Source organism: Lynx canadensis, chromosome C1 (genome assembly GCF_007474595.2).
Source record: "Lynx canadensis isolate LIC74 chromosome C1, mLynCan4.pri.v2, whole genome shotgun sequence".
In the NCBI taxonomy this organism is placed as follows: domain Eukaryota; kingdom Metazoa; phylum Chordata; class Mammalia; order Carnivora; family Felidae; genus Lynx; species Lynx canadensis.
In genome coordinates, this window is record NC_044310.1 from 150,933,883 (window position 1) to 150,955,865 (window position 21,983).

General features: G+C 38.3%; 1 pseudogene; it reads left to right on the forward strand.

The window, feature by feature from the left end:
- Window positions 1–19,628: 19,628 nt before the first annotated feature.
- Window positions 19,629–20,237, forward strand: LOC115522294 (annotated as a pseudogene).
- Window positions 20,238–21,983: the final 1,746 nt, after the last annotated feature.

Sequence of the window (21,983 nt, forward strand, 5' to 3'; positions counted from 1 at the left end):
ACTTCTCTTTCTGGTAGTTTGTTGTTAGTGTACAGAAATGTGACCAATTTTTGTATATTGATTTCTGTATCTTGCAATTTTACTGAATTTCTTTACTAGTTCCAACAGTTTTTTGGTGGAATCTTTAGGATTTTCTATATATAATATCAAGTCATCTGCAAATAGAGACAATTTTACTTCTTCCTATCCAATTTGGATGACTTTTATTTCTTTTTCTTGCATAATTGCTCTGGCTAGGACTTCCAGTACTATGTTGAATAAAAGTGGTGAGAGTGGGCATTCTCTGGAGAAGAACACAGTCAGCCCTTAGATGTATGTTAAATTAGAAGACTGATCCACAGCTTTCAAAGTTTACAGATGGACCCGTTTGGGAAAGACTGGGAGATGGGCAGTTTTCCTTGCTCCCTCTGTGCTGAGCCCTATGGAGATAGCTACAGTGAATGCTTGTCACTCCTGCTAAGAACTATTACTTTGTTTGCTGTAGTCTTGAGTCTCACAGATGCAAAACTTCATTGGCTTTCAGAGCTAAGTGTTTAGGGGCTCATCCCTAAAGTGGGAGTCTTAAAAGTTGTAGCACTAAATGTGAGGTCCAAACCCTTCACTCCTCAGGGAGAAGCTAGGAGTTGAGAGTACCCTTTTGATTGTATGCACTGTGCCAGGCACGGGGCTTATGGCGAGAGTGTATCTTGGCCATTTCTACCGGTTTCAGGGTAGGTATTGTCTTGTTCATCTGATGTGTGAGAGCTGCTTGGCTGGTTCCTGGGTTTTCTTCAGAGGCGATTTCTCTGTAGGAAGCTGTGCATTCTCTGTGTCCCTGGGGGGAGGGGAATTCAGAAATCCATTGTGGTCAGCCCGTCCTTATTCTGTTATTTTCAATGAATTAAATAAATGTTTAGAAATCCCTGCTTTCATTTTAAGTATGTTAAATATTAATAAGTATAACCTAAACAAACAAAGGTCTTTGGGGTAGTCAACAATTTGTAGGAGGAAAGAAAGCCCCTGAGACCAGAAAGTTTGAGACCCACTGAATTTTCTTACTTACTGGAAGATGAAGACTTGTTCTCAGGAAAAAGTTGAGAGATTAGACATCGTGCAAAAGAAGTCAAAATGGAGAATCTTACAACAATACACCTTCTGATGACTGTGACTTGCAATGTGAGATAAGTCATAAGGAATAGGGAACATATGTAGGAAAAGTATCAGAAAGGTACTTTTTGACCACGGGAGATTTTCTGATTTGAATAATACAAATGTATGCATTTAATAAGTAATTTTTATAAAAAATTGACCAACAAATCAATCTAATGCCTAGGTATATGTCTACCTGTGTATAAGAAAATGGTTTATCTTTGCAATCTCCTTGAAACTTATTTGTTTTAAAGGCATAGAAGCTTGTTTTGCTTTTCTAATTATGAAAGCAATACATGCTCGCTCTAGTAAATTCTAAAAATTGTTAAGAAAATACAAATTAGGTGTGCCTGGGTGGCTCAGTCGGTTAAGCATCCGACTTCAGCTCAGGTCGTGATCTCATGGTTCATAGGTTTGAGCCCTGCATGGGGCTCTGTGCTAACAGCTCAGAACCTGGAGCCTGCTTCAGATTCTGTGTCTCCCTCTCTTTCTGTCCCTCCCTCACTCATGCTTTGTCTCTCTATGTCTCAAAAGTGAATAAACATTAAGTTTTTTTTATATTAAAAAAAGAAAATACAAATTTGTTGTGATGCTACTCCCAGGGAGAAAGAGTTAGCATATTACCTATTGCTTTCAGTATCTATTTTTTAAACCAAATTGTTCTCACATTGTATATATATTTACATATATTTACTTGGCCTTTTATTATGAGTATTTTCTCATTTGAAATCACTATATGTAGTGGAGTAATATTCTGTTGAGATTATGTACTTTATTTAGCCCACCTGTTACAGTAGGACATGAGAAGTTCTCCCCAACTTTTCTCTTCTATAGGGAATATTTGACTATGTCCCTCTGTATATACTCATTTATTCTGTATGCCAGCACACACACACTCATGTAACGTGCCAAGAAGTTTGCGTATATTCTTGTATTCATTGGTTCAGAAGCATTCAATCTGCTGGAGGAAACGAATATTTCAAAGGTGTAACTTTCCTCCAAAATAACTGATAAATTTATTGCTAATTTCAATTATAGTGCCAGTAGATCTTTTGTCTTTTAATATTTATTTATTTTTGAGACAGAGAGACAGAGCATGAGCGGGGGAGGGGCAGAGAGAGGAGACGCAGAATCCGAAGCAGCCTCCAGGCTCTGAGCTGCCAGCACAGAGCCCGATGCGGGGCTCGAACTCACGGACCGTGAGATCATGACCTGGGCCAAAGTCAGAGGCTTAACCGACTGAGCCACCCAGGCGCCCCCCCCCCCTTTTTTTGTTTTTTGTTTTGCCAGTAGATTTTTTTAAGGTGATAAAATGAGCCGAAATTTCACGCGGATAAATTAACGGATGAGAAAGATTTTGAAATTGAAGACACAAGTGAGGAGAAATGATGGTGATAGAAGATATTAAAATGTATTGTAAAACTAAAATAATTAAAACAGCATGGTTTTGCCATAACGATTGACAGATAAAATAATAAAATTGCCTAGAGACACAGTTGTAGCATATATTGAAATGTAGTACATGATTAAAGGTAGTATCACAGAAAAGTAGTGACACTGATGACTATTAAATAAACAGTGCAAAAATACGATGAACTCTTTGGAAAACAATGAAAACAAAAAAAAGCAAATCCCATTTCTGAGAAGCTAGTTTGAGAGAAAATTAGAAGGAAAGATGTATGGTGCCATCTAGTGGTTAAACAGGTAACTGCATACATACTGCTTAATGTAGCATCTGCTGGTCAAAATTTACAACGGATGGAGTTCTAGAGAAGTAAATTATTCATTAATGAAAAGGTTTACACCTCACACTTCACAAATTTAAAGAATGTTTTATTAATGCTGATAAGATGATTTTATTGTTTCAGAGGATCTCCTAAATGGTAGCCTATATAATGATTCCAAATTACCATGTAAGGAATTACGGTTGCAGACATTCACATAAACAAGCATGCCAACCTGTCATACTTTTTTTAGTAACACGATGAAACAAAAGAACAATTTGAGTAAAAGCATGCTGATTGGAAATTCATATATGAGAGTAGAACTTGCCAGTAGTTACAGTTTTGAATAAGAACACACTCCCAGAAAACTGTTCTCTGGATTGTAGAGCCTAACGGAGGTCCAGAGCTTGCCCTGGGCTTGTGGCTAGTGCGCCTGTGTCGTTCTTGGGCTGAATGGAGGCTTCACCTCTCCTCACTGAGCCCAGGTATAAGCTCCGCACATACAACCATCTCCACAGGGGCTCTGCTTCCAGGTTTCCATCAATTCAAGTTGCAGCCAGGCCACACAGGCAAAGCTGCAAAGCAGCCCCTTCCATTTCTGGAAGGAAGCCCTCCTTCCCCATCCAACTGGCTGCTGCAAGGCCGCCCTGTTGTCCTGTATCTCTGCTCCCCCCATCTGGCTCTTCAGTCAAGAGATGAGCTCCTAGACTGAAGCGAGGCCTGGAAGTCCCTTTCATTGGCATTTTGGATCTAAGAATGACAGAACTGGACCAGTCTGTTCTGGGTTGTCAAGCCCTCACGCTTAAAGTTCAGAAGCTTTTGGGGCGCCTGGGTGGCGCAGTCGGTTAAGCGTCCGACTTCAGCCAGGTCACGATCTCGCGGTCCGTGAGTTCGAGCCCCGCGTCGGGCTCTGGGCTGATGGCTCGGAGCCTGGAGCCTGTTTCCGATTCTGTGTCTCCCTCTCTCTCTGCCCCTCCCCCGTTCATGCTCTGTCTCTCTCTGTCCCAAAATAAATAAACGTTGAAAAAAAAAATTTAAAAAAAAAAAAAAAGTTCAGAAGCTTTTGGTGACCACTAACAGGACTGGAAAAACAGGAAGAGCACGTGGAACGGATGAGGCACGAAGGAGCAGCAGTGAAAGAAGAACGAGACGCCATGATGCTCCCAGGCCTGGCACTGTAGCTCCCAGCAAATATTGTTGCCCTTTCGCTCAGCTTGGACATTCAGATCTTACCTTGATTCCTTATATTTTCGGTACACACTTCCTTTTTCTGAGACAAATTTAAGTGTTTTTCATTCCCTTGAATTCAAACTCGCACTAACATACCTTTTAAAAGGACAGACCTGATCTAGATTTTTCAATGGCTGCTCAGTATCCTCACACCAAGTCCCAATTTTTTCGCAAGCCTGTGAGGTCTCTTGTTGATCTCTCAGGCCTCATTTCTGACATTCCCTCGGTCCCTTCCTCCCGGCCACCTTTCACCCTTCTCTGCCTGACACGCTCCATCCACACCCACAGACTCTCACTTCCCAGACCATGCAGCCCTCAACCAGGCCATGCCCTCTCCATGAAATGCTCCTTCTACCACCTGCTTTCCCCTGCAATGTCCATTCATCCTTGACACCCTGCCTTAGGCATCACTTCCTCCAGAAATCGTCTTGGGTCCCCTCCAACTGGGTTGGTTGCTCCTCGATGTTAGCACCTTGTCCCTGACTCCATTGCAGCTTTTATCCCTTTGCATCAAAATGCCCTGTTTGTTTGTTTGTTTGTTTGTTTGTCTCTCCCAGTTGACTCTAAGCTGCATGAGAGAAGGGCAGAGTCTGACTCACTGTTGCATCCCAATGCTTTGTACGTAATCTAGAATGCAGTCAGCACTCAAATATTTGTTCAGTGAACAAATGAACGTACACGGAGAACCGTATCTGTCATCTAAGTGAGAAGCACTCAGGCCCAAGTGAGCTGTGAATCTTTTCAAAGCAAAGTGTCCAATTGGCCTCATTTCTGCTTAGACGAGGGTCTGGAAATTTCTAATAACATTTTTGAGAGGTACTGCCTCGGGTTTCAAAAACAGACAAATACTTCTAACGTATGCAACTTTCTCTTATGCTAAATCAAAGCTAAATGCACATGAATCAGTATAAGGATTATCTGTATTTTGTGGACATGGGTGGTCCAGACACCCACGAGGAGATAAATAAATGTTTGAGGTGGGTCCTTCAATGATTTTTACAACTGATGCCAATTTGGCAAGCTTGACCGGGCCCTACCAGTGTGAGGAACCATGATTCTGGTTTGATGTTGGGGGATTTGTGGCTTCCATCTGCTGGTTATCTCACAAAATGTGGAGCTGAGAAAAATCACATACTGATTAAATCATAGGATCCCACACTTGGAAGGGACTTCATGAGATGATCTGGGCCCGCCTCCTGAAGGTCAATGCATAAATCATCTTGTGCAGATGGCTGTTTATACTATTTTTAAAGCTCTTTAAGGATGGAGATTACACAGCTTCCCTTGGTAGTCTGATCTTCATGGTCAAGAACTTCCTTTTTTAAAAACCCAGCTTCTCACTGCAGCTTGGCCCATTTCCTCTTTTTACAGCTCTCTGTGACTATGGAAAAGACAAGAGCAAACCTTCCTGCTAATTATCCCTGGCCGACACTCCACTCCCTTGCAATTAATTATTAAGACTTACGCTGTTCCCCTCCCCCGCCCCAAGCTACACAGTTGCAATTCCTTTATTTTTCAGAAGACTTTTTTTTCCCTCTCCACAATATTGTTTTTTGTAATTTAAAATGCTCCTCATTTAAGTCTATTCCACAGCTCACTATACAAAACTGGCAATGGTATTTCTTCTCAAGTTCTAATCAGCTGTCAATAAACAGCAACGTTTCTTATCTTAAATGACAGCATTTCCTCTTTGTTTCTGGCATATATTACATCCCAGAATAAATCTCAAGCCTTTCACCGCAAAATTGATACTTTCTACATGCCACATCTGTGTAATAAGTCTTGGGTTTTGTGGCAGGCTAAATAACGGCCCCTGAGAAGTGCCCACATCTGGACGCCCAGAACCTGTGAAGATATTACCGTCCATGGAAAAGGGGACTTTGCAGATGTGGTTAAGTTAAAGATCTCGAGACGGGGAGATAGCCAGGCAGACCCAATGTCGTTGCCAGTGTCCTTGGAGGGGGTGGAGGGTTAGGGTTGGAGAGCAAAGAGATAGAAGGTTGGGAGCTGAGATTGGAGAGGCACACTGGGAAGGTAGGGAAAGAGGCCAGCAGCTGAGGGATGTAGGCAGCCTCCAAGAAGTTGGAAAGTGCAAGAGGACAGATTCTTTCCTGGAGCCCTGGAGAGAGGGTGGCCCTGCCAACACGTTGATTTCGGCCCATCGAAACTCATTTTGGGGTTTTGACCTGCAAAACGGCAAGGAATTAGATGTGTGTTGTTTTAAGCAACTGACTTGGTGGCGATTTGTCGGCAGCAGTAAGGAACTAATCTAGTCTCATTCGTGAACATGTCTGTGCTTGTCTTGAACTTCGTGACTTTATTTAACAGTCCATTTTTAGATTTATAACAGTTATTTAGTGTTATGTTCGCATCACAACAGCCATAACAAAACTAGTGTGTATTTACTAGACCATTGATAACATTAACTGCTTATCAAGTGTTTTACAATAATTTATGTAGGGGCGTCTGGGCGGCTTAGTCAGTCAAGCATCTGTCTCTTGGTTTTGGCTTGGGTCCTGATCTCACAGTTGTGAGATCGAGGCCAACATTGGTCTCTGTGCTGAGCATGGAGCCTGCTTGGGATTCTGTCTCTTCCTCTCTCTCTGCCTCTCCCCTGCTTGCACTCTTCCTCAAAATAAATAAATAAAGATTTAAAAAAAAAATGAAATAATTTATGTAATAGAGGATTCCATTTTGAAAGGATTCTATGTGCCCGCTACAGTGCTGCGAGCCTGGAATATGCTATGTCACTTCCATAGCACAACAAAATTATGACGTAGGGGTCATTCTCCTTACTTTACTGGGGTTTGGAGAGGTAAAACAGTACAACTAGTCACTGATGCGGCTGGCATGTAAGTCCCACTCTGCCTGATGTTAAAGCCCGTCTTCTCTCTATTCTACCATATTAACCTACCATTGTTTACGCTCAGTTTCTCTAGCTGGGGTATACAGTTGTTAAGAATCTGAAGCACCATGAATTTTCAAGGAAGATGTGTTACTATAAATGTAAGTTTCTTGGGGGGAAAAAAAGAAGCTCGTTTCCTAGAAATGCCATGTATTTGTTCCAGATGTCAGATGGAAATGATTTCAAACATCAAAAATGAAATGGTAATTTTTGGAAAAGTGAGAGGGATCACTCAAAAACATTGGGGAAATAGCAAGAACTCTCTCTGTCTTGGCAGGAACCTGTAATTGCCCTGGGGGAAATGTCATTTCTAAAGAGCAAAACTTCAGAACTCCTTTCCAGCAAAGTTATGGTTTAAACTCCTATTCTGCCTTCAGAAAGTTTTTGAGGCCATGTTGTTCCTCAGTCGATTTTTGTTACCTGTGTAACCTGGCATGCCAGGTGAGGACTGAGGCTGTCACTCTCGTGGCCTCTTTTCTCTAGGTCCTTCCCTTGGAAAGAAGAAAGTGCAACTCCACCTCAGTGACAACCTTTCCCAAACTGCTGATCGTGTGGTCTGCCTAGGCTGGGAGGAGATACCTTTGTGTTCCCAACTCATCTCATCTTAACAAAGCCACCAGTTCAGTCACCCGAAACCACCGCTTGTTCCTACTAATCGGCTCTCTTCTTCCCCCTTATTTTCTCACCAGAACAACTAGTAAATTGTCTCAATTTGATATAAACCATTATGCAGATATGGTGTCAATCCCAATGCCCTTCCAACCACACTGCTGCTATGTCCTCCTTATGCAGGGACCTGGTAGCTGCTTCTACTCCCTCTCTTTTGGGCAGAACTTGAGAGATCACAGTGGTCTACACTTGTTATCTGTATGCCTCATTTTACTGTCTTTTCTTAATGCACTGTACTTCGATCTGTTGCATCCTTCCTTTGTGGGACAGGTTTTAGTGGGTTCTTCTGGGGTACGGGTGGCATAGAAGCCAACTGGATAGTTTTCCTATGTCCTAAACGAAACCCACAAATCTCCCTCCAGCTCCCCAAACCTGCACTTCATCCAGCATGAACTCTTCAGTGAGTGACACCATCTAGATGCCAAACCAGAGCTCTGGGAGGCATACTCCTGGCGTATTATGTAGTGTAGCCAAACTCTCAACAAATATATATGTACACGTATACTTATATCTAATTCTTGTGTGTTTCTATGCACAAATACACAGATATTCATGCACACATATACATACTAATACATCCAGTTCGAGTCCACATAGTGCTTCCTTCCCTTTCTGATTTCATATCTGTTTCTCCTTTCTCATGCATTGGAAACCTGATTGCTAACAGTGTCAGAATTATTATACTAACAACACTACTAAAAACAAACCTAGCTTTATGACCTAAGATTCTTTCTTTTTTAAAATGGCTATATAGTTCCCTATTGCATGGCTGTATCTTAATCCATTCACCCAGTATCTACAGATGGTATTCAGATTGTTTCTGGTATTTATTTATTTATTTATTTGAGAGAGAAAGAGAGAGCACAAGCAGGGGAGAGGCACAGAAAGAGAGAGAAAGAGAGAGAGAGAGAGAGGATCTTAAGCAGGCTCCATGCTCAGTGTGGAGCCCGAAGTGGGGCTCGATCCCATGACCCCAGGATCATGACCCGAGCCAAAATCAAGAATTGGTCGCTCAACTGACTGAGCCACCCAAGGGCCCCTGTTTCTGATTTTTTACAATGAACAATCAATATTCACAAGGAATAATCTCATTTACACGTAGCTTTAAAATTTTTTAGTGTGTATCTTTGGGTAAATTTCTAGAACCACGGCTGTTGAGTCAAAAGGCAAATGTGCAAGTGGTTTGGTAGAGTGTCAAGTTTCTCTTCATAAGGGTAATAACATTTTGCAGTCTCATCTGCAATGTTTGAAAGACTCTGTACCCACATCCCTGTCAACAGAATGTACTGTCAAGCTTTTGAATTAGAAATAATATCTCAGTAGAGTTTTATTTTGTTTTATTTGCATACATTTTGCATGTTTAAATTCATTCAGGCAAAATTTATATACAGTGAAATGCACAGATCTTAAACGTGCATTTTGCTGATTTTTGATAAATGTATACACCCACATAACCCTCATCTCATTCAAGAAATAGGACATGTTCATCACTCCGGAAAGCAGTCTTGTGCCCATTCTATTCAAATCCCACACCATCTCCTCCAGAGGCAACCACTAAGCTCATCTACCGCCATTGCTTGCTTTGTTCTCTTCTTAAACGTCATATATATAGAACCATGTAGTATGTTCTATTATGTATCTGGCTTCTTTTGTGCAACATGTTATTTGTAAGACTTACCTGTGTTGCTGTGTGTATTCAGTAACTTGTCCTATTTATTGCTGTGTAAAATTCCATTGCATGAAAACACCAGTTTTTCTGTTCATTCTCCTGTTGATGGACATTTGGGTTGTTTCTAGTTTTTTTACTATTAAAAAAGTCACTAAGAACATACTTGTTCAAATTATATTCATTCGTATACATACATTTTTTTTTCTGATGGCTATGTAGTTCTCCATTTTGTCAATGTAACTTGATTCATTCTACCATTATCCTATGGAGAGATATATAGGTATTTAGGTTGTTTATAATAATCTGTTCTTTTTCATTAATATGTATAAGGTAAATGCATGTTTAACTTTATAACGAATTGCCAGTTTTCCTAAGTGGTTGCCCCATTTTATATTACTGCCAGAAACGTGTGACAATTCTAGCTGTGCTATGTCTTTGCCACCGTTTAGCCTGCTGGTTTTACACATTTGATATAAATGTATAATGCATTAATTCCATTTTATTGAATTTTTATTTGAGGAATGGGTGCTAATTTTTTTTTCAAAGCCTATGCAGGGTGTGTTAAGATGATGATAATTCTCTTTGTTTTTAGATATCTTAATATGCTGTAGTACATGAATAGATTTCCTAAAATTTAGCCACTCTTGACAATTTGGGGATAAGTCAACTTTGGTCACAGTGTATTAATATTTCTAATATGCTTTTGAATTCTACTTACTGATATATTTTTAGGGTCCTTAAATCAATATTCAAAGTGAAATTAGTCCATAATTTTTATTTACTTTCTATCTTTAACAACTTTAGATATCAATGTTACGCCTCCTATGTAGATAAAAAAAAAAGGACATTCTTTTCCTTTATTCCCCCAGACTCATAATTCCCCATAATTTTTGAAACATTGTGGTTACCCACTCTTTGAAAGTTTGATAGAAATTCCATTTGAAACCATCTGGACTTGGTGCCTTTTTACAAGGTGGTTCTTTGATACTTTTCTTCATTTCTTTTATGGAAATTGATTTATTTAAGCTTTTTAAATCTCTACTAGTGTCAATGTTTAAAATTATATTTTCTTTAAAATTTTATCTACCTCTCCTATATTTTCAAATATATTTGTTCAGTATTTTCAATAATCTCATAGTTGTTTTAATTTTATCTGTTTCAGTGGATTATTTCCCAATTCATTTTATTTTAAATATTGTTTCCTTTTATTTCTTGCTTAGAGTAGTTAGTGGTTTTCTATTTTGTTGTTTCTTTTCTTAAAATGGTGATTTTGATTTAATATTACTATGTTTTTTTGTTTTGTTTTCCGTACAGTTTCTTACTGTCTTAAACCTTATTTCCTTCTGAGAGTTTAAAAAAATTGTTAATGTGTTTTGAATTAAAAAAAATTCTAATGTTTATTTATTTTTGAGAGAGAGACAGAGTGCGAGTGGAGGAGGGGCAGAGAACAAGGGAGACACAGAATCCAAAGCAGACTCCAGGCTCTGAGCTGTCAGCACAGAGCCCGACATGGGGCTTGAACCCACAAAATTGCGAGATCATGACCTGAGCTGAAGTCAGTCGCTAACCGACTGAGCCACCCAGGCACCCCAATGTGTTTTGAATTTTATCAGATGTATTTGCTACATTTATTGAGACTAGCATGTGATTTTTTTGTATTTATTTTTGTTAATGTTGTGAAGTACAGTGATTTTTTCTGTTTGTTTTGCAAATAATAAACCACTCTGGAATTCCTAGAATATACCTTGTTTCTCTGTACTGTAATATTCCTTTTACATATTGCTAGATTTGATCACTGATGTTTTGTACAGGATTTTTCACCTATGTTCATGAACCAGATTGGTCTGTTGTTTTCCTTTGCTACAGAATCTTTGTCATATTTTTGTGTCAAGGTTGTCCTTGTCTCATAAAATGAGCAGGGAAATATTACTTATTTTTTCCTTATTTTGATGAGTTTATATAATATTGGTATATTTTCTTCCTTAAATGTTTAGAAGAACTCACTTGTTAAGCCATCTGGTCCTGGATCTCTTTTATGGAAAAGTTTTTTTAAATAATAGATCCAATTTCCAAAATAGAGAACTATTAAGATTTTCCAATTATTTGTGTCTATTTTAGTAACATTTTTAGAAGACATTTGTCCATTTCATGTGGTTGTCAAAATTATCAGGCATATAATTTTACATAATATATTCTTATTACCCTTTTATTGTCTATAACATCTTTTTACCGAGGTCCCCTTTTATTATAGGTAATTTTTCTCCTTTTTTTTCTTGCTTAGTCTTGGTAGGCATTTATTAATTTTAGTAATCTAGTCAAATAACCAATTTCTGACTTTTTAAATTTTTTTTTAATGTTTATTTATTTTTGAAAGAGAGAGAGACAGAGCGTGAGTGAGGGAAGAGCAGAGAGAGGGAGAAACAGAACTTGAAGCAGGCTCCAGGCTCTGAGCTGTCAGCACAGAGCCCGACATAGGGCTCAAACCCATGCTGGTTTTGAACTGCAAGATCATCACCTGAGCTGAAGCTGGATGCCCAGGAGCCTCTGGTTTTGTTATTTTTTATTGCCAATTTTATTTATTTATTTTCTCCCATCTTTTAAATTCTCCTTTCTTTTACTTTCTGGGATTTCTGAATTTTTTTCCAGCTTTTTGAGGTACAAGTTTAAGCTAGTGATTTCAAACTTGTTCTTTCCTAACAAACCCATTTAAAGCTATGTTTTAACTTTATTAAAAATTTTTTTAAAAATGTTTATTTATTTTTGAGAGAGAGAGAGAGAGGCAGAAACGCGAGCAGGGGAGGAGCAGCGAGAGAGGGAGACACAGAATCCGAAGCAGGCTCCAGGCTCTGAACTGTCAGCACAGATCCCGACATGGGGCTCAAACTCATGAACCTTGAGATCATGACCTGAGCCAGTCAGATGCTTAACTGACTGAGCCACCCAGGTGCCCCTAAAGCTATATTTTAACTTTAAACACTGCTTTAGTTCTCTCTCCGGTTTGTATTTATTGTATCTTCATTACCATAGGGTTCAAAGTATTTTTAAATTTCCTTTATGAGCTCCCCTTTAACTTACGGGTTATTTAGAAGTGATTACCTAGTTTCAAAAAATTTTTAAGATATCTTTTGTTTTTGGGGCGCCTGGGTGACTCAGTCGGTTAAGGGTCCGACTTCAGCTCAGGTCATAGTCTCACAGTCCGTGAGTTCCAGCCCCGTGTCAGGCTTTTTGCTCACAGCTCAGAGCCTGGAGCCTGCTTTGGATTCTGTGTCTCCCTCTCTCTCTCTGCCCCTCCCCTGCTCATTCTCTCTCTCTCCCTCTCTCTCTGTCCCCAAAATAAATAAAAACATTTAAAACATTTTTAAAAAGATATCTTTTGTTTTTGATTTCTACCTTAACTCTACTGTGGTTAGAATCTTTGAAATTTGTTGAAGACTTTTGATCAGCGTAAAGTTAATCTTGATAAATACTCTATATGCACTTAGAAAGAATATTCATCTGTTGTTACTGGGTACGTTGGTCCATAAACATTAAAATTATTTTGTTGATTGAGTTTATCAGATTTTATTGATTTTTCAACTATTGCTCTGCCAACTATTGGCCAAGTTGCTTAAGTCTTTCACTATGATTGAACTTTTCTATACTTTTAATTCTGTCATTTTAGACCTCATCTATTTTTTAAGCTATATATGAACCACTATATATCCCCAATGGATTAATTACTTTATCATACTTAATGCTCCTCTTTATCTCTAATAATGCTAGTTTCTTTAGAGTCTACTTCCTGCTATTAATATATCAACACAAGCTTTCTTGTGTGAGCATTTGCATGTTACAACTTTTATAGTCTTTTTATTTTAACTCCTTATGTCTTTATGTACAGACTATGTCACTGATAATGGTTCGACATTTTTTTTATCTGGTTGGATAACTTTAGTCTTCAATATGAATATTTAGTTTATTTACATTTAGTATAAAACTAGTATATTTGGGATTATACCTGCCATCTTATTGTGGTTCTATTATAGGTGATCCTCATTATTTGCTGATTCCATATTTGCAAATTCACCTACAAACTTTTATTTGTAATCCCAAAATCAATCCAGCAATTTCATGGTCATTCATGGACATTCACAGAGTGGTGAAAAATTGAGTAGCTCTATGGACATTCCCAGCTGAGATAAAAAAAAAAAAAAGTGATGTTCTACCTTCTTTTTTTCAGCTCTCATACTGTAAATAAATGTCTTTTTTATGGTCTATTTAGTGTCATGCTTTCCACATTTTTGTACTTTTTTTGGTGACTTCTCTTTTAAAAAAACAAAAACCAAACAAACAAAAAACCATAGGGGACAGCATTTAGCAGAAAGCTGAAGAGCTGCACAGTCAAGTTACCCAGGGTGAAGAAAAAATGTTAAACCCTTCTCAGCAGTGCCTGCTGGCTCTGTTTCAGAAGGTTATATGGTGTGGAAAATGGTCCATTTGCAGGTAAACAAGGCAGGTTGTGTATGTAGATCAGGAAGCTACAGAAGAATTTTTAAAATACCTGCTAAGTGTTACAAGGAAAAGAGCGAGGTGGAAGAGGAGGTTTTTAATGCTTATGAGACTGGTATGTTTTACAAGGACATTGGCAAACAAACCTATATAAGGCATATGGCTTTATGTTGACAAAAATGGAGGTTTGTGGGAACTTCGCTCTGTATTTCCCCTAGCAGCCCAATGTTCATTAATTCAGTGTTTACCGTGGTTTTATGTAACATGACTACTATGAATTAATGAGAATTGTATTCATTTTGTTTTCTTTTCTTTCTGAAGGTTATTGGTTTTGTATATTCATTCTGTATCTTTCTAATATACTAAATTACCTTATTATTTGTAGTATTTTTCCATTTATTCTTTTGAGTTATTCAGATATATAAACATATCATCTTTAAGTAGATATAGTTTTAGTACATTCTTTTTCACTGTGCACTTTCTCTTATTTAATTACCTTAACTTCTTCAATTCCTTAGTACCTTTAAGACAGTGTTAAATAGTAGCCAAAATAATGGTGTCTTTTCCTTGTTTCTGAATCTAATGGGAATTTCTCCAATATATAGCATTAAGTAAACTGCAGACTTTTGGGCCAGTATATGTTTTATCATATTTAAAAAGTATCCGTCAATTTCTATCTTATCATGATTGAGGATTCAATATTGTGGTGTGCCTTTTTGGCATCTATGGAGAGGAGATTATGGTTTTCTCATGCCTATCAGTATGATGAATTGTATTAAAGGACTTTCTAATATTGAACTACTTCATATCCAAAGCATAATCCGCATCATTTCTTTTATATCTGTCTGGTTAATTCAACCTGAATCCTTTACTCCTTTATTCCCATCATTTAAACTTAGTTTATTTATTTTATTTTTTTAAATTATTTTTTAATGTTTATTTATTTTTGAGAGACAGAGAGAGAGAGAGAGAGCACGAGCAGGGGAGGGGCAGAGAGAGAGGGAGACACAGAATCTGAAGTAGGCTCCAGACTCCGAGCTGTCAGCACAGAGCCCAATGTGGGACTGGAACGGACTAACCGTGAGACGGTGACCTGAGCCGAAGTCGGGCTCTCAACCGACTGAGCCACCCAGGTGCCCGTAAACTTAGTTTTATAATTAAATATATAAAATGCTTGAATGAGTCTTATCTGAATATTCTCCAATAATTTCTTTGTTGGATGTTTTACTTTTATCACATTGAATTCAGAGGCAGTCTAGGGTTTATATAAGCATGCTTGGACCTAAGTTAGGCCAACAAAACCCCAAACCACAAAGGTGACACTCACTAAAATAAAGCTTGGGCATTACACACACGCAAACACACACACACACACACACACACACATTTATTGTAGTAAGATACATGTAACATTAAATTTACCATCTTAACAATTTATAAGTGTACATACAGTTTAGTGATAATAAATTCATTCACATTGTTTTGCAATCATCACCATCTTCCATCCCCATAACTTTTTGAAAACCGAAATTCTATACTTATTAAACAATAACTTCCCATTCTCTCCTTCCCCCAGTCCTTGGTAACCACCATTATAATTTTTGTCTTTATGATTTTAACTACTTTAAGTACATCCTAAAAGTGGAGTCATATAGTATTTGTCTTTTTGTGACTAACTTATTTCACTCAGCATAATGTCCTCAAGGTTCATCCATGTTGTAGCATGTTGCAGAATTTCCTTCATTTTTTAAAAAAAATTTTTAGTGTTTATTCATTTTTGAGATAGAGAGAGAGAGAGTGCAAGCAGGGGAGGGGCAGAGAGAAAGGGAGACACATAATCTGAAGCAGGCTCCAGGCTCCGAGCTGTCAGCACAGAGACCGATGAAGGACTTGAACTCACGAACTGTGAGACATGACCTGTGCTGAAGTCGGATATTCAACCAACTGAGCCACCCAGGCGCCCCCAAATTTCCTTCATTTTTAAGGGTGAATTATTTTCCATTGTATGTCTATGACACATTTCGTTTATCCACTCATCAGTCATTAAACTCTTGGGTTGTCTCCGTATTTTAGCTATTGTGGATAATGCTGCTGTGAATAGGGGTGCACAAATAATCTCTTTGAGATCATGCTTTCAATGATTTGTGGTATATACCCAGAAGTGGAATTGTTGGGTTTGATGATAACTCTATTTTTAACTTTTTAAGGAACTGCCATACTATTTTCCACAGGAGCTACATCATTTTACATTCCCAGCAACAGTGCACAAGTGTTCCAATTTCTCCACATTGTATTTTTAATGGACAGTTGGATTCTTTTTAAAAGATACTTGAATCTATGTTTATAAGTGACATTCATCTGTAAAATTTTGTGCGATTTGTTTTCATATTTTATTATCAATGTTATACTCGCTCACTTCAGGAAAAGAATGTAGAAGTTTTTGTGTTTTCAGTATTCTGGAATAGCTTTAATAGTATTCATTATCTGATGTTTCAAGGTTAAGTAAAAATCCATTGCGAAATTATATGGTCCACATGTTTTTTGTAGGGACATCTTTAAAACCTTTTTCTGTTTATTCAGTGGAAAATTATCTCTCTAGATTGTCCATCTATATTGAGGACAATTTTGGTGAGCTATATTTTTTATACAGGTATTTTTTAAATCTGTTTTTAAATATATTAACATAGAGTTGTTCAAATTAGTCTTAATTAAAAATTTTTCTTTTTACTTTGATAATTATTTACTCTTTAACATTTCTTATAGTATGTATGTTTTCACTTTTTTAAAAAAAACAGGTTTTTCAGGGATACCTGGTTGGCTCAGTCAGTTAAGTGTCTGACTCTTGGTTTCAATCAGGTCATGATCTCACGGTTTTATGAGTTCAAGCCCCACAAGCTTGGGTTTCAAGCTTGGGGTTTTCTTTTTCTCCCTCTCTGTCTGCCCCTCCCTCACTCATGATGTCTCTGTCTCTCCCAGATAAATAAATAAACTTTATTTATTTAAAAAAAATTTTTAATGTTTATTTATTTTTGAGACAGAGACAGAGCATGAATGGGGAAGGGTCAGAGAGAGAGGGAGACACAGAATCGGAAACAGTCTCCAGGCTCTGAGCTGTCAGCACAGAGCCCGTTGCAGGGCTCAAACTCACCAACTGCTAGATCATGACCTGAGCTGAAGTCGGATGCTTAACCGACTGAGCCACCCAGGGTCCCCAATAACACTTAGGATCTTAAAGTATTCTTCTTTCCGTAATAGTTTTTCCTTAAGTTTTACCTTCTGATGACAAAAGCACAATTCTGCTTTCTTTTATATCTGCCTGGTTAATTCAACTTGAATCCTTTACTCCTGTATTCCCATTATTTAAACTTAGTTTTATAATTGAAGATATAAAATGCTTGTATGAGTCTCATTGAATATTCTCCAATAATTTCTTTGTTGGGTGTTTTACTTTTCTCACATTGAGTTCAGGGGCAGTCTGAATTTTTGTTTTTGTAAGTGTGTTTGGACTTACATTAGGCCAACAACACCTAAAACTACAAAGATGACACTCACTAAACTAAGGCTTGGGCATCTAACCCTGACTGTGGTAATACGCTTTTTGATTTTAGTTCCCTACATAATATTCATTTTTTCCCTTTTCCTAATAAATATGATCCTGATTTTGTATGCTGCTGAAAGGCAGCATTTCCCAGCCTCCCTTAGAGCCAGGATGTAGTCATGGGGCACATTTCTGGCCAGCAAGACAAAATTGAAAATCTGAGGATTTCTGAGAGTGTTTCACTTTCTCAAAATCAGTTCATTGTATTTCTGATTGTTAATTCTCACTTCCTATACGTCTTATTCTTGTTTTCTTCCTCTTTTTCCTCTCTCTCTTCCTACCCATCTTTCACTTTTTTTCTTCTTCATCTTTCCCCGGAAGATGAACAGGAAACTGGGAGATGGGCCAGTCACCTTCCAATCTTAAGGCGACCATGGGAGGAAAGGCATTTGTTAACGATGGCAAAGCAGAAGGATAAAGACCATGTGCTATTACTGACATGTTTAGCTTTGGACCCCCTATGTGTGGATTTCTTGTATTGTAGGAAACAAACACCTATATTGTTAACTCTCTGTGATTGGGATCGTATTACACACAGTTAAACAAATACATAACTAATAATTCACCTTCATTTCTACACTTACACGACTCCTTCCTTAGCTTTATTTCCTAATGTTGTCCCTTAGTTTGCTTCTTTTACTTAAGGGAAGATTAATCTTCTCTGGTTTTGACTTTTGTCATTCCTTTGGGCTTGATTCACATACTCTGTTTTATCCTTCCCTTTTCCACTCATTGGAGCCATGTGCCAGTTTTCTCAGCTGACTACCTCTCCTCTTTTGTATGAGGACATCCCATGGTTCTGAAGGCTGCTGCTGAACTGGAACATTCACAGCGATGTTCTCACACTTTTGACTCTGGTATAATGAAGATACAGTTTCTAAACCAAATTTTAGTTCCAAATGAGCCTTTTAAGTCACCCATGGGTACATTGGTTTTGGAGCGGTAAAGGCAACGATTTGCATACAAGAAAGCATGGTGGACATTCCCCATCTCCATCAGGCCTGTAGGCTCTCTCAATACCCCAAATGCTGAACCCACACCTCCCTCAACTCTATGCCTGCCCCTTGGTGTGTGCTCCCCAGTGCAGTGGGTGAGAGAGCCAGCTCTGGTAAATGGAGTACGCTCATAAAATTAGATCAGGGTCTTTGAGCAAGGGAGAAGTCACAAACTTGAGCTGTAGTGCCACCTTTTGGAAAACAGAAGATAGGTTTCCAGCAGCCAGCCTGGTGAATCATAAGAACCAGAGAAGACACAAAAGCTTAAGAATTCTTCCACAAGAGGAAGTAGGAAGTGTAGAGTGGATGTATCCATAAAAGGTCAGAGAAGCCCCTCATATAATAGGACCAATGAACAATATATCCTACTTGAAGGCAACTAGTAAAGATTTGAGAGTGTGTCTACTACCTTGAATATGAAAGCAGCAATGCAAAACTCTAGAAGCACGAAGGATCAAGAACACATATCATCACTAAAAGATAACAATAATCCTCCAATTGCTGAACTCAATTTTGCAATCTAGTTGATAAAGAATTCTAAATTGCTATTTTTAGGTAACCCAATGAGCTACAAGAGAACACAAAAAGACAATTCAAAGAAAATCAGGAAAGCAATACATGAACAAAATGAGAAATTTAGCAAAGAGATAGAAATCATAAAACGGACCAAACGAATTCTAGAGCTGAAGAATTCAGTGAATGAAATGAAAAATGCAATAGAAAGCATCTGCAGAATACAAAATATAAAAAGAGGTAGATTGTGACATCTAAAATATAAAGGGGGGCACCTGGGCGACTCGGTCAGTTGAGCGTCTGACTCTTGATTTCAGCTCTTATATCGTCATCCAAGGATTGTGGGATCAAGACCCACATCAGGCTCCAAGCCTGCTTGGAGCAGCTGCAGCTTGGACCCTCAGCAGGCTCAGCTTGGAGCCTGCTTAAGATTCTCTCTCTCCTCTGCCCCTCTCCCTTGTGCGCTCTCTCTCTCTCTCTCTCTCTCTATATATATATATATATTTAGAGCTTTTGTGGGGTTTTTGGTGGAGCTTTTGAATGTGAATTAAGTGAGGTCACCGTCAAGTTAAAATGTACTGCTTTATCTATAAGATGTTTTTATGTAAGCTTAGAGCAACCACAAAGCAAAAATCTAGAGAAGATTCACAAAAGATAAAGAAAGGGGAATCAAAAGCAGAAAAAGAGACTGAGCCTTGCCTAATCCAGAATGGCTGCTATGATCTTTGTTGTTAAGGAAAAATGGTGATCCAGGTACCTGTGTAGCACCTAAGGATGGGCTAAAGCTAGAATCTGGACTTCAAGCCAGAGCCTTCAATGGGAGATCTCAGGTTTCAATGCCACATGTTGGCAAAATGTTTGGTGCTCCACCAGCCTTATCTAACGCTTCCAGAAAGGCTTTGAGAACTGTTAACATAACTACAGAAAAGTCAGTAAAGACTAATGGAGCCCTCAAACAGAAATAGACAAAGTTCCCTGTGAAACAGATGACTGGGAAGACTGTTAAAGCAAAAAGTTCCATTCCTGCCTTGAGTGATGCTGATCTAGAAATAGAAAAATTCTTTCCTTTATATCCTCTAGTCTTCAAGAGTTTTGACCTGCTTGAGGAATATGAAATGGCATACCTCCTCTTGAAGAGAATGCTTCCCATGAGCCTGGATGAGAAGTGGAAGCTTGAAAAACTATTACATGTGGCTCCCTTTCCCCTCTAAAAATGACCTCTAAACTCTGGAAGTATAATCTGCTGTGGTCTCCTTCAAGCATTCTGGGGGCCTTGGATGTTGAATTGCCACCTGCTTGCTATGACTTAAATATTTAAGTTTCTTAGCACTTTATAGTTTGTGGGTATGTATGTTTTTATGTTAATAAAGTCATTGTTTAACAGGAAAAAAAAAACATGTAAAATCACCAATTAACAAAGGGAAGCAGAAACAGAGGAAGAAAACAATTGGACTATAAAACAGCCAGAAAACAATGAATAAGATGGCTTTCCATAGCAATAATTACTCTAGGAGCGCCTGGGTGGATCAGTTGGTGAAGCGTCTGACTTTGGCTCAGGTCATAATCTCACAGTTTGTGAGTTCGAGTCCCATGTCAGGCTCTGTGCTGACAGCTCAGAGCTTGGAGCCTGCTTCAGATTCTGTGTCTCCCTCTCTCTCTGTCCCTCTCCTGCTCGTTCTCTCTCTCTCTCTCTCTCAAAATTAAATGAACATTAAAAAAAATTACTCTAAATGTGAATTGATTGAATTCACCAATCAAAAGGCCTGGAGTAGTTGAATGGATTAAAAACCATGACCTAACTATATGTTGCCTATAAAAGATTCACCTTAGCTTTAAGGACACACATAGGCTCAAACTGAAGGGATGGAAAAAGATATTCCATACAAGTGGAATCCAAAAGAAAGTAGGGGTGGCTATATTTACATCCGACAAAATAGACTTTAAGCCAAAGCAGTAACAGAAAAGAGAAGGTCATTGTATGTTGATAAAGGGGTCAATTCATCAAAAAGATATAACAGTCATAAATGTAGACACACCCTACATAAGAGCACCTAAATATATTAAGCAAATACTAACATATCTAAAGGCAGAAATGGATAACAATATAATCATAGTCGTAGTAGGGGACTGTAATACCCAAGTTTCAACAATGGACAGATTATCCAAACCAATAACCAACTAGGAAATGTTGAACTTGAACCATACATTAGACTAAATTAACCTAACAGACATTTCTAGAACATTCCACCCAACAGCAGCAGCATACACATTATTCTCAAGTGCATATAGAATACTTTCCAGAATAGGAAAGGCCATATGATAGGCCACAAAGCTGGTCTCACCAAATTTAAGAAGATAGAAATCATACCAACTACCAACTGTCTTTTCTTACCGCAGTGGTATGAAACTAGAAATCAACAAAGGAGACCTGAGAAGTTTCTAGGCACACATTCATGAACAACCAATAGATCAAAGAAGAAATCCAAAAGGAAATTAAAAAAAAATATTGAAACAAATGAAAATGGAAACATAGCACACCAAAATACAGAGGATGTTGCAAAAGCAGGGGGAAGTTTAAAGTGATAAATGTGTATATTGAGAAAATCAAAAGATCTCAAACAACCTAACTTTACATCTCAAGATCTAGAAAAACAAGAACAATTAAGCCCAAAGTTAGCAGAAGGTAGGAAATAAAAAAGATCACAGTGGAAATAAATGAAATATAGACCAGAAAAACAATAGCTTTTTTTTTTTTTTAAATAAACAAAATTGACTATGAGCATGTGACTCTTCAGGAGACAGCTGATACTTAGCTCCAGATGAGATTCGTTTTGCAGGTTAATATTGCTTGATGATTTAATTTTTATTTATTTAAAAAGATTTTTTTAATGTTTTTATTTATTTTGAAGGAGAGAGAGAGACAGAGCATGAGCAGGGGAGGAGCAGAGAGAGAGGGAGACCCAGAATTCGAAGCAGGCTCCAGGCTCTAAGCTGTCAGCACAGAGCCTGATGCGGAGCCCGATGCGGAGCCAGAACTCACGGAAAGCGAGATCATGACCTGAGC